Raw genomic sequence first — 12,545 nt, 5'->3', positions numbered from 1 at the left:
AAAACAGGGGCATTGTCTCCGTTATAGGCTATGCATTTGTCTCAGCTATACTGGTAACATAGGATCCCACTTGTTCACCATATAGAGCTGGTTTCCCCAACTGGCTGCCCACTGGTGATTTTATTGCCCCCCCCCCCCACATGCTCTCAATATCTCAGATTTAACAAATAAGGTTTGACATGATTATGTTGTAGTCAAATACTCTCTGTTTGGGCTTCTTGCAGTCAATATGCAGTTTACAAATTATGTTCCGGTCCCTTGAACCTCCTCTGAAGAAATATTTATAAATCATTTTACAATTTTAAGAAAATCAGCCTGCAGGCTGAATCTAGTTGATGGTCCCTGGCGTAGAGGCTAGTGTCTATATCTGTAATAGGTTATAATAATGGACCGTAATATGTCTGTCTCATATGGGGCTTTACCCAAACCCTGTGGCTATGCAAACATTCATGTGCCACTTTATTGTATAGCGTAGGCAAAGCTAATCTCCCCGCTCTGAAGTGGTAGCGTCCACTTGAAGCACAGACTTAAAAAGCATCCCGTTTTCCCAGCCACACCAATATTTCAAACCAATAAATCTAAATTTAATAGGGTAGAACATTTGGACATTCCAAATCTAAAAACATTCTCCTATTATTCAATTTAAAGAGTGGATCATGAAAGAAATAAAAAAAAATTAATTGAGAAATTAGAAACTAATATTATTCAATTTGAACCAGTGTATTGGATCATTAGACTGATACGCGTTTTCACGTACCCTATAAGTTTAGCGCGAATATTCATTTTCTTTTCACCTAGTAGGGGCGCTTGCGCACAACATGGGAGCCGCACACCCATTTGGTTATTATGGTGCTCAGCAAGGGGTGATACAGATGAACCTGACTCCTGCTTCTGACACACATTCAGGCAAAGCTGCTTCTGACACACATTCAGGCAAAGCACGGGATACTCATAATGAGAGGTCCTCGCGTAAACTTAGGCTGACACGGAGCACATAAAAAATGCATAAAGTAGTTTTTCGTGCGCTGACACGCAGTTTCTCCTTACCTCCCTAGTCGCTGCTGAGCTTCAGCACCGGCGTTCGTCCTTATGTGTGAATTCTGTCTTTATCCAGCAAAGACTGTTATTGCTTTTTACAGCTAAATGTATTATGTTGGCCTTCTGTTGCTGAGTGTCAGGTGTCCGCTGTATCTGTCGAGGCTACCGTCTTTCCGTTGCCAATAGTAAGCGGAGTGGTCGGGAGTTCGCAGATGCCACCAAACGCTTCTTCATCCGCTCCCTGCTCAGCGTCGGTTGGTTCTCAGATGCGAGCGCATGCCTGGTCACACAATCATACAGACAGACCGTGTGGCTACTTTACTCTCCGATACCGCTCCTCCCCTTTTACTTTCTACGGAGCCCTACAGCGCCTCTCACTTGTCTGTGGATGGAACTGCATGAACTTGGATACATCTTGGAAAGGCTCTCTCCGTGTCAGAAATACTGGATATAATGACGAGATGCTTGTGTCCCCGCGGTTAGAATGGGATTTGTTGTCCGCAGCGCAGAACGGCGGGCTGTCAATCTCCCGCCTAGTTCTCTTTTTGGATTTGTGGATGGAGTCTAAATCTCATTACTTTAAAAAAATATTCCATGAGGGGTGTTGACGTCAACTACCGCCTGTATTCAATGGAGAGTGAGATCCTATGCTGCCATTTGAGATTATGTGTTCGAGTCCAGGCTCTTTTGCAGCCGGCCGCGACCGGGAGACCCATGGGGCAGCGTACAATTGGCCAAGCGTCGGCCGGGTTAGGGGAGGGTTTGGCCGGCACGGATGTCCTTGTCCCGTGGCACGGATGTCCTTGTCCCATCGCGCACAAGCGACTCCTGTGGCGGGCCGGGCGCAGTGCACGCTGACCCGTCGGCCGTTGTTCGATGTTTCCTCTGACACGTTGATGCGGCTGGCTTCCTGGTTAAGTGAGCATTGTGTCAAGAAGCAGTGCGGCTTGGTTGGGTTGTGTTTCGGAGGATGCACGGCTTTCGGCCTTCGCCTCTTCCGAGTCTGTACAGGAGTTACAGCGATGAGACAAGACTGTAACTACCAATTGGATACCACGAAAAAGGGGTAAAGATCCTAAGCTAGCCCAATGAGTATGCATAGAAGTCTCGAATTTCAACAAGGACAATTCCAAGTGTTTTTTCTCAAAGTTGCCAGGATGTTTCATGCATACATCACACTTATATCAGTACACCAGCCAGCACACACATTGATAACAACATAACCATTAAGAAACGTATAGTATAAGCCTCAAATAAAAATAGCAATTCATTTTCTATCTAGACTACATTTGATACTCATTGCCCCCCCCCCCCCCCCACACACACACACACACACGAGTGTGAAACAGCTGACAATACCATATTTTGTATTAGGCTATGTAAAATTTATTTCACAGTGTTTCCCAAACTTTTTATAGTCCCGTACTTCAAACAGTCAACCTCCAGCTGCTTACCCCCTCTGGCACCAAGGTCAGCGCACTCTCAAATGTTTTTTTTTTCTTCCATCATTGTAAGCCTGCCACACACACGCTATAAGACATTTCTTAAACATAAGAATGAGTGTGAGTTTTTGTCACAACCTGGCTCGTGAGAAGTGACAAAGAGCTCTTATAGGACCAGGGCACAAATAATAATATAATAATAGCCAATAATTTGGAAAAACATTCCAGGTGAAGCTGGTTGAGAGAATGCCAGGAGTGTGCAAAGTGGTCATCAAGGCAAAGGGTGACTTCATTGAAGGATCTCAAATATGCATTTTTATTTGTTTAACACTACATGATTCCATAAGTTTTATTTCATAGTGTTGATGTCTTCACTATTATTCTACAATGTAGAAAAAAAACTATAATGATTAGGTGTGTCCAAACTTTTGACTGGTGCTGTATGTGTGTGATGTTTTGGGCCATTGGCCATTGGCCTACAACATTCCTCTCAAATTCGATTTTTTTAATAAATAAAAGGAATACCCTGTAGTGATAATCAATAATGGAAGAAGACAACAGTCTGTCACAATAAAGAAAACAGGCCTGCAACACATTTTAGAATATACTCTAGACCAGCAATATATGGATCGCCGCAGGGCCCCAGTTGTGCTACATTTGTTTCCGTTGGGCTTCAACTGACCTGAACTGACCCACAATGGCATCCAGGGGCCTCAACAGGTAGCTAAGTCTGCATGCATAACAATGTTTTGTGCCGACTCCAGCACAAAAAGAGTGGGAAAGCTTCTTTCTCAAGCTTCTGCTGAATTGCAAACACAGTACTATTTTGCAGAAAAAAATATGAGAAGAACGTTTAAATGTTAAAGATGATTTGTGGCATGTAGCAGTTTGTGCTAGAGGGGCCTACTTTACCTTACGAGTGATAAGTCAAGTATAAGTCTTTATTTCGTTTAGGTCCAATTCTCTGTTCTAATTATTTGTTTCTTTAAAAAAATATATGTTTTTTTAAGTTACCATTTCTAATATTTGAAAATACAATGGGAAGTGCTATCTCTTTCAAAAATAATAACACGGAAACAACAGTATTACAGTATGTGAGTCCTCTTTGCACACTAGAATAAAACATTTCTTATACATTCATATAAACAAATCAGTGTTGGCCTATTTGCCAATTATTTTCAAGCCATAATCTGATTGAATAATTTAGTAAATGTAATTGAGAGTACAATGTATTTACTGAAAAGAAAATAGGCCTAACTGTCCTTATTTGGTCATAGCCAAAAACAGGACACGCACAGACTGTATCCAGATTAAAACTGCTGACCTCATGCATTCTATGAAGGAAACAGAATCTCCAGGCGATAAACAGAAGTAATTGGGCCCAGGGGAGAGGGAAGTAACCACCACCTCATCTATAAGTGTAGCCATCTTTGTTTATCCTCTTGTTGTTAATCCAATACCACCTCAATATATCCTCAGAGGTATATTGTATTCCAAATAGCTAAGAGATAAGAGGATGTGTCCCCAATATCTTATCTGGCTAATTAAAGATAAAACTTATTTTTTTTTATCAAGACAAAAAAAGAAAGAACCCCCAAAATAATCCCAAATAAACAATAAAAAAAGAGACTATGGACTGCTGAGCAAATCATAGTGGTAGTAGTTGTCTTAAATAAAGATCTCTGCTATATAAAAGAAAGCATCCAATACCGTGGTACTGTAGAATCACCATCCTGATCATTTGTATCTGACACATGTTTGTATGTTTAAGAGTTCAGTTAGTGTCTCTTATGCCATTATATTAAATAGGCAAAAACATTCAACTAAAGTTGTTCTGTAAAGATGATATAGAATAATAGAAAGGATGATATTATTGTCACCGTTAGTGACATTACAGGAGCCTAACATTAGTCCTTAGTCCAAGGACCTTAGGGATGGATCGAAACTTACACGATGGGTACCTGGAGGAAAATGGGGGAGGGTTTTGCTTTTTCAATTTCAGTCAAGGGGAAGGTTTAGTTTTTAAAAAAATCTAGTCCAGGGGAGGGTCATGCAATTTGTAATTGATGAAATGTCAATATTTCTCAGTATTTTTCATAATAAATAAACATTACTTCAAAAAGCTGCCAAAAATCCAGTGTTTCCATGTCAAACGGTTTTGCTATTTTCCAGTCTTTTGTGATAAAGCGTAATATTGGGATGCAAACTCAAAATGTAATACATTTCAACTCTATATCTGACATGGTACAGGTGTCTTCTTTTTTGAAGCCCTCAACCATGTGTGTGAGGTGGATACTTTTGTTTCAAAGTCGATTTGTTTAAGACTACAAAGAAAGACCCTGTTTGACCCTGATTTAGCCAACTGCAGGAAAAGGTTGGGCTATATATAGATGTGAGCCCAGTTCCACCCCTCATTCTGATTCTCCCCTGCGAGCGCAATATAAAATGAGCCTATAGGCTATTTAGTGTGGTCTCAATTAAATGATCCATAGCCTAACGGATATGAAGTGCATGCTTGGAGAAGCATAGAGAAAAGTTATATATTTTAAGTACTGCAGCTGCTGGGACGCTGTAAATAAAACTAGACTGCATTACACACTGCAGTGGATATTCCAACCCTGAGCCCTGCTCTGCTCTTGTTGATCAAAAACTATTTTGTGCACTGCCTAACCAATGGCTGCCTAACCAAATGCTGTGTAGGCCTATGGTGGCAGTTTAGGAGGAGAGTTATTAAAGGCTTACCCCGAAAATAATTGTTGGTGTTCTGTTCGGTTTGAGAAGGAGAGCTCGATGATGAGAAGGAGGACCGGAGTTAACTTTGATAGCTTTCTACTACTATAATACATTTGATTAAAAACAATATGATTCTTGCCCATGATGTAAGCCTATTTATCAGAGATATTGACCTCACCTAAGCCAGATTCGAGTAACTTACATGTACATTGTGGTGCTGAAACTTGAAGCAGCAGCCAAGGCACAATCAATCGTAAATGGACAGTTCATGGTGCTGAAAGTAGACACATTTGAGTAGGCATCATTTGAATTACACTACAAACAACAAGAGGGCTTTGTGTTGTAGCCTATTTCTTCCTAATTAAAAAATAACAGGTAGGCCTACCTGTTTGACAGAAGTAATTAATAGTGACGCACCAATATTACATTTTCAGCCAATACCTATATCTAATATTTTCCTTGCCAAAAAAGGTGTCACTACAGTCCCTGGTTTGAATCAAAGCTGTATCACATCCGGCCGTGATTGGGAGTCCCATAGGGCGGTGCATAATTGGCTCAGCGTCGTCTGGATTTGGCCGGGGTAGGCCGTCATTGTAAATAAGAATTTTTCCTTAACTGACTTGACTACGGTAGTTAAATAAAGGTTACACACACACACCACACTGACCAAAAAGTTATTTTGTTACCATTTACGTATGTCCCCATTACCAGTAAAACATCATCAAAACCTATTTCTTTCACTTACTTGCTGTGGTTGTTTCGTTCATACATTTTTTACATAGTTATTACACATTGATTACACTATCACTTGTATTTCATATGTCACAATTATTCATCAATACGTATACTACATTGCTGGTAAATTTGTCTCGCGCACCTACAGTGCTGGTCATAAAAAAGCTAGCTAGCTCATGGATGCAAACAATGCTAGCTTCACAACACATAATCCAGTCCGGTGGAGCCTCACTAGCCAGATGAAGCTAGCCTCCTCCTTATAACGTTAGCTTTGGGCAACAGGGTTAAGTAGCTGGCTAGCTATTTATTTTCATGAACTGAAGTTCAACTTCAATAGGCAAATAACAAGTGGTAACCTAGCAAATACTTACTCACAAGGATTCCTAATCATTGCTAAGAAAATTGAAAATGACTACAGTTTCTACTGGTCATTGTTTTCAGGCTGGTTGTATTGGTGCTAGCTAGGTACCAAGCTAAAGCTAGCTGCCCAAGAAGTTGTGGTCGAACAAATGGTGCTTTATTACCAATGCGGTATTGTAAACACATCGTTCATGGCCTCTGTTTGCTTGTTTGCAGACATTTTTGTACAGCTTTGACAGTGCTACTGTATTTTTTTTGACACGCAAAACCCAAACGGCATTCCATAGTATGTATGTCGTAAAGCTAATAGCAGGGACGCTATTACTGTGTAACTCCGGTATGGCAACATCTGAAAAATAGCACACTTGGTATTGTGTACTGGTGCTCGACCAGTCGGTGAAAGCCAACATCACCCACAACAGAGAACAGTTGATTGTCAAGGGCAATGAATACCATTATCTTGGCTTTAATGGATTTCGCCTTTGAGTTGTCTCGCTGAAATTTTGTTACTCTTTCAAATGACTGCTCGATCCACACAGCAGACATTGTGAGCTAGTTTTGGAATGCTGAGTTGCACGTGTAGCTCATTACATCATGTATCTATGTTACATGTCAGCTTTGACATAGGTTTTGCACATCGGCATTAAACTGATATGTTCAACGAGATATCGTGCATCCCTAGAAATTAAGCTCTAGGCAGCTACAGTATATCCATAGTGTAACGGCTTTCTTTATGTGACCAAAATGCGGCGTGGCTATTTAGATTCATGTTTAATAAAACATATAAACACAAACACTACAAAACAAGAAACGTAACGTGAAAACCAAAACAGCCTAAACTGGTGCAAACTATCACAGAGACAGGAACAAGGACAATCACCCACGACACACTCAAAGAATATGGCTGCCTAAATATGGTTCCCAATCAGAGACAACGATAAACACCTGCCTCTGATTGAGAACCACTTCAGACAGCCATAGACTAAGCTAGAAAACCCCACTAAGCTACAATCCCAATATCTGTGAAAAACCCCAAGACAAAAACACACCGCATACCAAAACCCATGTCACACCCTGGCCTGACCAAATAAAGAAAGAAAACACAAAATACTGTGACTGAACCTCCCCCCAACTCCCGGCCGCACACCTAAAATAGGGGAGGGTCCGGGTGGGCGTTAGTCCACGGTGGCGGCTCCGGCGGGGACGTGGACCCCACTCCAACAAAGTCTTAGTCCATTTTCCTCGCGTCCTTGAGGCGAAGCCGACCTTGGCCTAGTAGCCCTCACCAAGAACCCCAATGGACTGAGGGGCAGGTCGGGACTGAGGTAGCTCAGGACTGAGGGGTAGCTCGGGACTGAGGGGTAGCTCGGCACTGAGAGCACTGAAGCTCGGCACAGCTCGGCACTGAGAGGAAGCTCAGGACTGAGAGGAAGCTCAGCACTGAGAGGAAGCTCAGCACTGAGAGGAAGCTCAGGCAGGTAGTTGGCTCTGGCAGATCCTGGCTGGCTGGCGGATCTGGAATAGTCTGGCTGACTGGCGGATCCTGGCTGACTGGCGGATCTGGAAGATCCTGGCTGACTGGCGGATCTGGAAGAGTCTGGCTGACTGGCGGATCCTGGCTGACTGGCGGATCTGGAAGAGTCTGGCTGACTGGCGGATCCTGGCTGACTGGCGGATCTGGAAGATCCTGGCTGACTGGCGGGTCTGGAAGATCCTGGCTGACTGGCGGATCTGGAAGAGTCTTGCTGACTGGCGGATCCGGGCAGACTGACGGCTCTGGCTGATCCATGCTGACTGGCAGCTCTGGCTGCTCCATGCTGACTGGCGGCTCTGGCTGCTCCATGCTGACTGGCGGCTCTGGCTGCTCCTTGCAGACTGGCAGCTCTGGCTGCTCCTTGCAGACTGGCAGCTCTGGCTGCTCCATGCAGACTGGCAGCTCTGGCAGTTCCTTGCAGACTGGCAGCTCTTGCAGTTCCTGGCAGCTCTGGCTGCTCCATGCATACTGGCAGCTCTGGCTGCTCCATGCAGACTGGCAGCTCTGGCTGCTCCATGCAGACTGGCAGCTCCATGCAGACTGGCAGCTCTGGCTGCTCCATGCAGACTGGCAGCTCCTTGCAGACTGGCAGCTCCTTGTAGACGAGCAGCTCTGGCTGCTCCTTGCAGAATGGCAGCTCTGAACAGGCAGGAGACTCCGGCAGTGCTGTAGAGGCGGAAGGCTCTGGCAGCGCTAAACAGGCAGGAGACTCCGGCAGCGCTGGAGAGGAGGAAGGCTCTGGCAGCGCTGAACAGGTGGGAGACTCCGGCAGCGCTGGAGAGGAGGAAGGCTCTGACAGCGCTAAACAGGCGGGTGACTCCGGCAAAGCTGGAGAGGAGGAAGGCTCTGGCAGCGCTGGACAGGCGAAGCGCACTGAAGGCGTGGTGCATGGTGCTGGCACTGGTGGTACTGGGCCGAGAACACACACAGGAAGCCTGGTGCGGGGAGCTGCCACCAGAGGGCTGGTTTGTGGAGGTGGAACAGGATGGGCTGGACCGTGAAGGCGTACTGGAGATCTTGAGAGCAGGGCTGGCACAGGACGAGCAAGGCTAGGGAGGTGCACAGGAGGCCTGGTGCGTGAGGCTGGCACAATCTTCACCAGCCGACTAACACGCACCTTAGGACGAGTATGGAGCGCTGACCCAGGTGCCATCAAATCCCCGACACGCTCCGTCGGGTGAATTCCATGCCTAAAGCACCAACACAGAAACTCCTCATAACTCTCTCCTCCAATTTCCCCATTAACTCCTTCACAGTCTCTGCTTCGCTCACCTCCAACACCGGCTCTGGTTCTGGTCTCCTCCTTGGCTCCTCACGATAAACAAGGGGAGTTGGCTCAGATCTGACTCCTGACTCTGCCACACTCTCCCTGTGTCCCCCCTAAGAAATTTTTGGGGCTGACTCTCGGGCTTCCTTCCACGCCACCGTGTTCGTTTCTCCAACTCCATTCTCCTATAACCTTCCTCGCACTGCTCCAGCGAATCCCAGGCGGGCTCCGGCACTCTCCCTGGGTCAACCGCCCACCTTTCCTCCCAAGTTGTATAATCCAGACCTTGTTGCTCCTGCTGCCACTGCCTGTCACCACGCCACTTGGTCCTGTTGTGGTGGGTGATTCTGTAACGGCTTTCTTTATGTGAAGGAGAGTCGGACAAAAATGCGGCGTGGCTATTTAGATTCATGTTTAATAAAACATATAAACACAAACACTACAAAACAAGAAACATAACGTGAAAACCGAAACAGCCTAAACTGGTGCAAACTATCACAGAGACAGGAACAAGGACAATCACCCACAACACACTCAAAGAATATGGCTGCCTAAATATGGTTCCCAATCAGAGACAACAATAAACACCTGCCTCTGATTGAGAACCACTTCAGACAGCCATAGACTAAGCTAGAAAACCTCACTAAGCTACAATCCCAATACCTGTGAAAAACCCCAAGACAAAAACACACCACATACCAAAACCCATGTCACTGTCACGAATCCCGTTTCCTGAGTCTGTTTTTTGCCTGTGTTCTGTCCTGGAGTGTTTTTTCCGGCGTCCTGGAACGCACCCTGTCTGGTTGCCTGGCAATGTAGCCAGTTGGGAGTTCTGATTCTGAGTTCTGTATCCCATCAGCTATCTGCACACCTGGTCCTGATCATCATCTCTCCTCTTCATAAGCCCGGACCTGACATCCATTCCCTGCCGGATCGTTAGCCATGAACATTACTCACCCGGATCATTTACCCCATTCCCGCCTGGTCGTCGGAGGATTCCGCTACCCCATTGGATCCACCTATTTACTCCCATCAACTCACCACCGCTGCCCGCTACGCCACCTGGATATATCTACCCATTCACATTCACTTGTAAATACATACTCACCTTCTTCCTACTCTCCTTGTCCTGGTCTGCTTCTGGGTTCGATTTTGAAAGAACGTGACAGTCACACCCTGGCCTGACCAAATAAATAAAGAAACCACAAAATACTAATATCAGGGCGTGACACATAGATTTGTCGGGCAAATCCTCCACCCACCACGCGCTCTTTAAATAGCCTACCTCTGTGCCAGTGAAGGGCTGTTAAGTTAAATTAAAACCTTGAATTGAGGGGATATGAGAGGGTATGCCATAGGCCTGTGCTTTTTATTAATGAAAATTGTTAGCTTAAGATTTAGAAGAAAATAAAACGGATACGATTTGCCTGTATGAAGTGAACTATAACAGCGCTTTGTTCCGTGATGCTTTATGCTGGAATCAAGCTAAAATACAGAGGAAAGATGTGACTTCAATATATGTGGGGATGTCATTGCTTAGTTTCTTTGACATTGAGGCTGAGCTACAACCTTTTTATAGCAGAGGGGACAAAAAAATGACTTTGCTTGGGAAGTAATCTAATTCTGTCTATCAATTGATTAAGCTATTCACTTTCTGTACAAATAAAATCAAAATAAAATCAAATATTATTGGTCACATACACATGGTTAGCAGGTGTTAATGCGAGTGTAGCAAAATGCTTGTGATTCTAGTTCCAACAGTGCAGTAAAATCTAACAAATAATCTAACAATTCCCAACAACTACAAGCTGTCCCAACATGTCACCCCCCTCTTCAAAGGGGGGGACACTCTTGACCCAATCACCGACCATTTTGAATCCCACCGTACCTTCTCCGCTATGCAATCTGGTTTCAGAGCTGGTCATGGGTGCACCTCAGCCATGCTCAAGGTCCTAAACGATATCTTAACAGCCATCGATAAGAAGCAATACCGTGCAGCCGTATTCCTTGACCTGGCCAAAGCTTTCGACTCTGTCAATCACCACATCCTCATCGGCAGACTCAACAGCCTTGGTTTCTTAAATTATTGCCTCGCCTGGTTCACCAACTACTTCTCCGATAGAGTTCAGTGTGTCAAATCAGAGGGCCTGTTGTCCGGGCCTCTGGCAGTCTCTATGGGGGTGCCACAGGGTTCAATTCTTGGGCCGACTCTCTTCTCTGAATACATCAATGATATCGCTCTTGCTGCTGGTGAGTCTCTGATCCACCTCTACGCAGATGCCACCATTCTGTATACTTCCGGCCCTTCTTTGGAGTTAACAACCACTCCAGACGAGCTTCAATGCCATACAACTCTCCTTCCATGGCCTCCAACTGCTCTTAAATACAAGTAAAACTAAATGCATGCTCTTCAACCGATTGCTGCCTGCACCTGCCTGCCCGTCCAGCATCACTACTCTGGATGGTTCTGACTTAGAATATGTGGACAACGACAAATACCTAGGTGTCTGGTTAGACTGTAAACTCTCCTTCCAGACTCACATAAAACATCTCCAGTCCAAAGTTAAATCTAGAATTGGCTTCCTATTTTGCAACAAAGCATCCTTCACCCATGCTGCCAAACATACCCTCGTAAAACTGACCATCTTACCGATCCTTGACTTCGGCGATGTCATTTACAAAATAGTCTCCAACACCATACTCAACAAATTAGATTCAGTCTATCACAGTGCCATCCGTTTTGTCACCAAAGCACCATATACTACCCACCACTGCGACCTGTACACTCTCGTTGGCTGGCCCTCGCTTCATATTCATCGCCAAACCCACTGGCTCCATGTCCGCCTCTCCTTACAGTTCTCTGCTGCCATTGACTGGAACGAACTACAAAAATCTCTGAAACTGGAAACACTTATCTCCCTCACTAGTTTTAAGCACCAGCTATCAGAGCAGCTCACAGATCACTGCACCTGTACATAGCCCATCTATAAATAGCCCAAACAACTACCACTTCCCCTAATGTATTTATTTATTTATTTTGTTCCTTTGCACCCCAGTATTTCTACTTTGCACACTCATCTACTGTCACGTTCTGACCATCGTTCTTTTGTGTTTTCTTTGTTTTAGTGTTGGTCAGGACGTGAGCTGAGTGGGCATTCTATGTTGTGTGTCTAGTTTTCCCTTTTCTATGTTTGGCCTGATATGGTTCTCAATCAGAGGCAGGTGTTAGTCATTGTCTCTGATTGGGAACCATATTTAGGTAGCCTGTTTTGTGTTGGGTTTTTGTGGGTTGTTGTCTTCTGTCTTTGTGTGTCTGCACCAGACAGAACTGTTTCGGTTTTTCACATTTGTTGTTTTGTATTTTGTAGTGTTCACGTTTACCGTCTTTATTAAACATGATGAACACTAACCACGCTGCACTTTGGTCCTCTACCTC

At 44.7% G+C, this 12,545-nt stretch overlaps 1 protein-coding gene across 1 annotated transcript in view; it reads right to left on the bottom strand.

Moving 5' to 3' along the window:
- The window catches only part of LOC135505724 (kelch-like protein 29), a 535,325-nt gene extending 534,003 nt beyond the window's left edge, over positions 1-1,322 (bottom strand). Inside the window, exon 1 of the mRNA XM_064924798.1 lies at positions 1,048-1,322. The gene's annotated coding sequence lies outside the window, so the exon portion shown is untranslated. The remainder of the gene's footprint in view (positions 1-1,047) is intronic.
- Positions 1,323-12,545: the final 11,223 nt, after the last annotated feature.

The sequence above is a fragment of the Oncorhynchus masou genome, chromosome 19, assembly GCF_036934945.1.
Source record: "Oncorhynchus masou masou isolate Uvic2021 chromosome 19, UVic_Omas_1.1, whole genome shotgun sequence".
Classification (NCBI taxonomy): domain Eukaryota; kingdom Metazoa; phylum Chordata; class Actinopteri; order Salmoniformes; family Salmonidae; genus Oncorhynchus; species Oncorhynchus masou.
The sequence above is the reverse complement of the archived record's forward strand: the minus strand, read 5'-3'. Positions and strand labels throughout refer to the sequence as shown.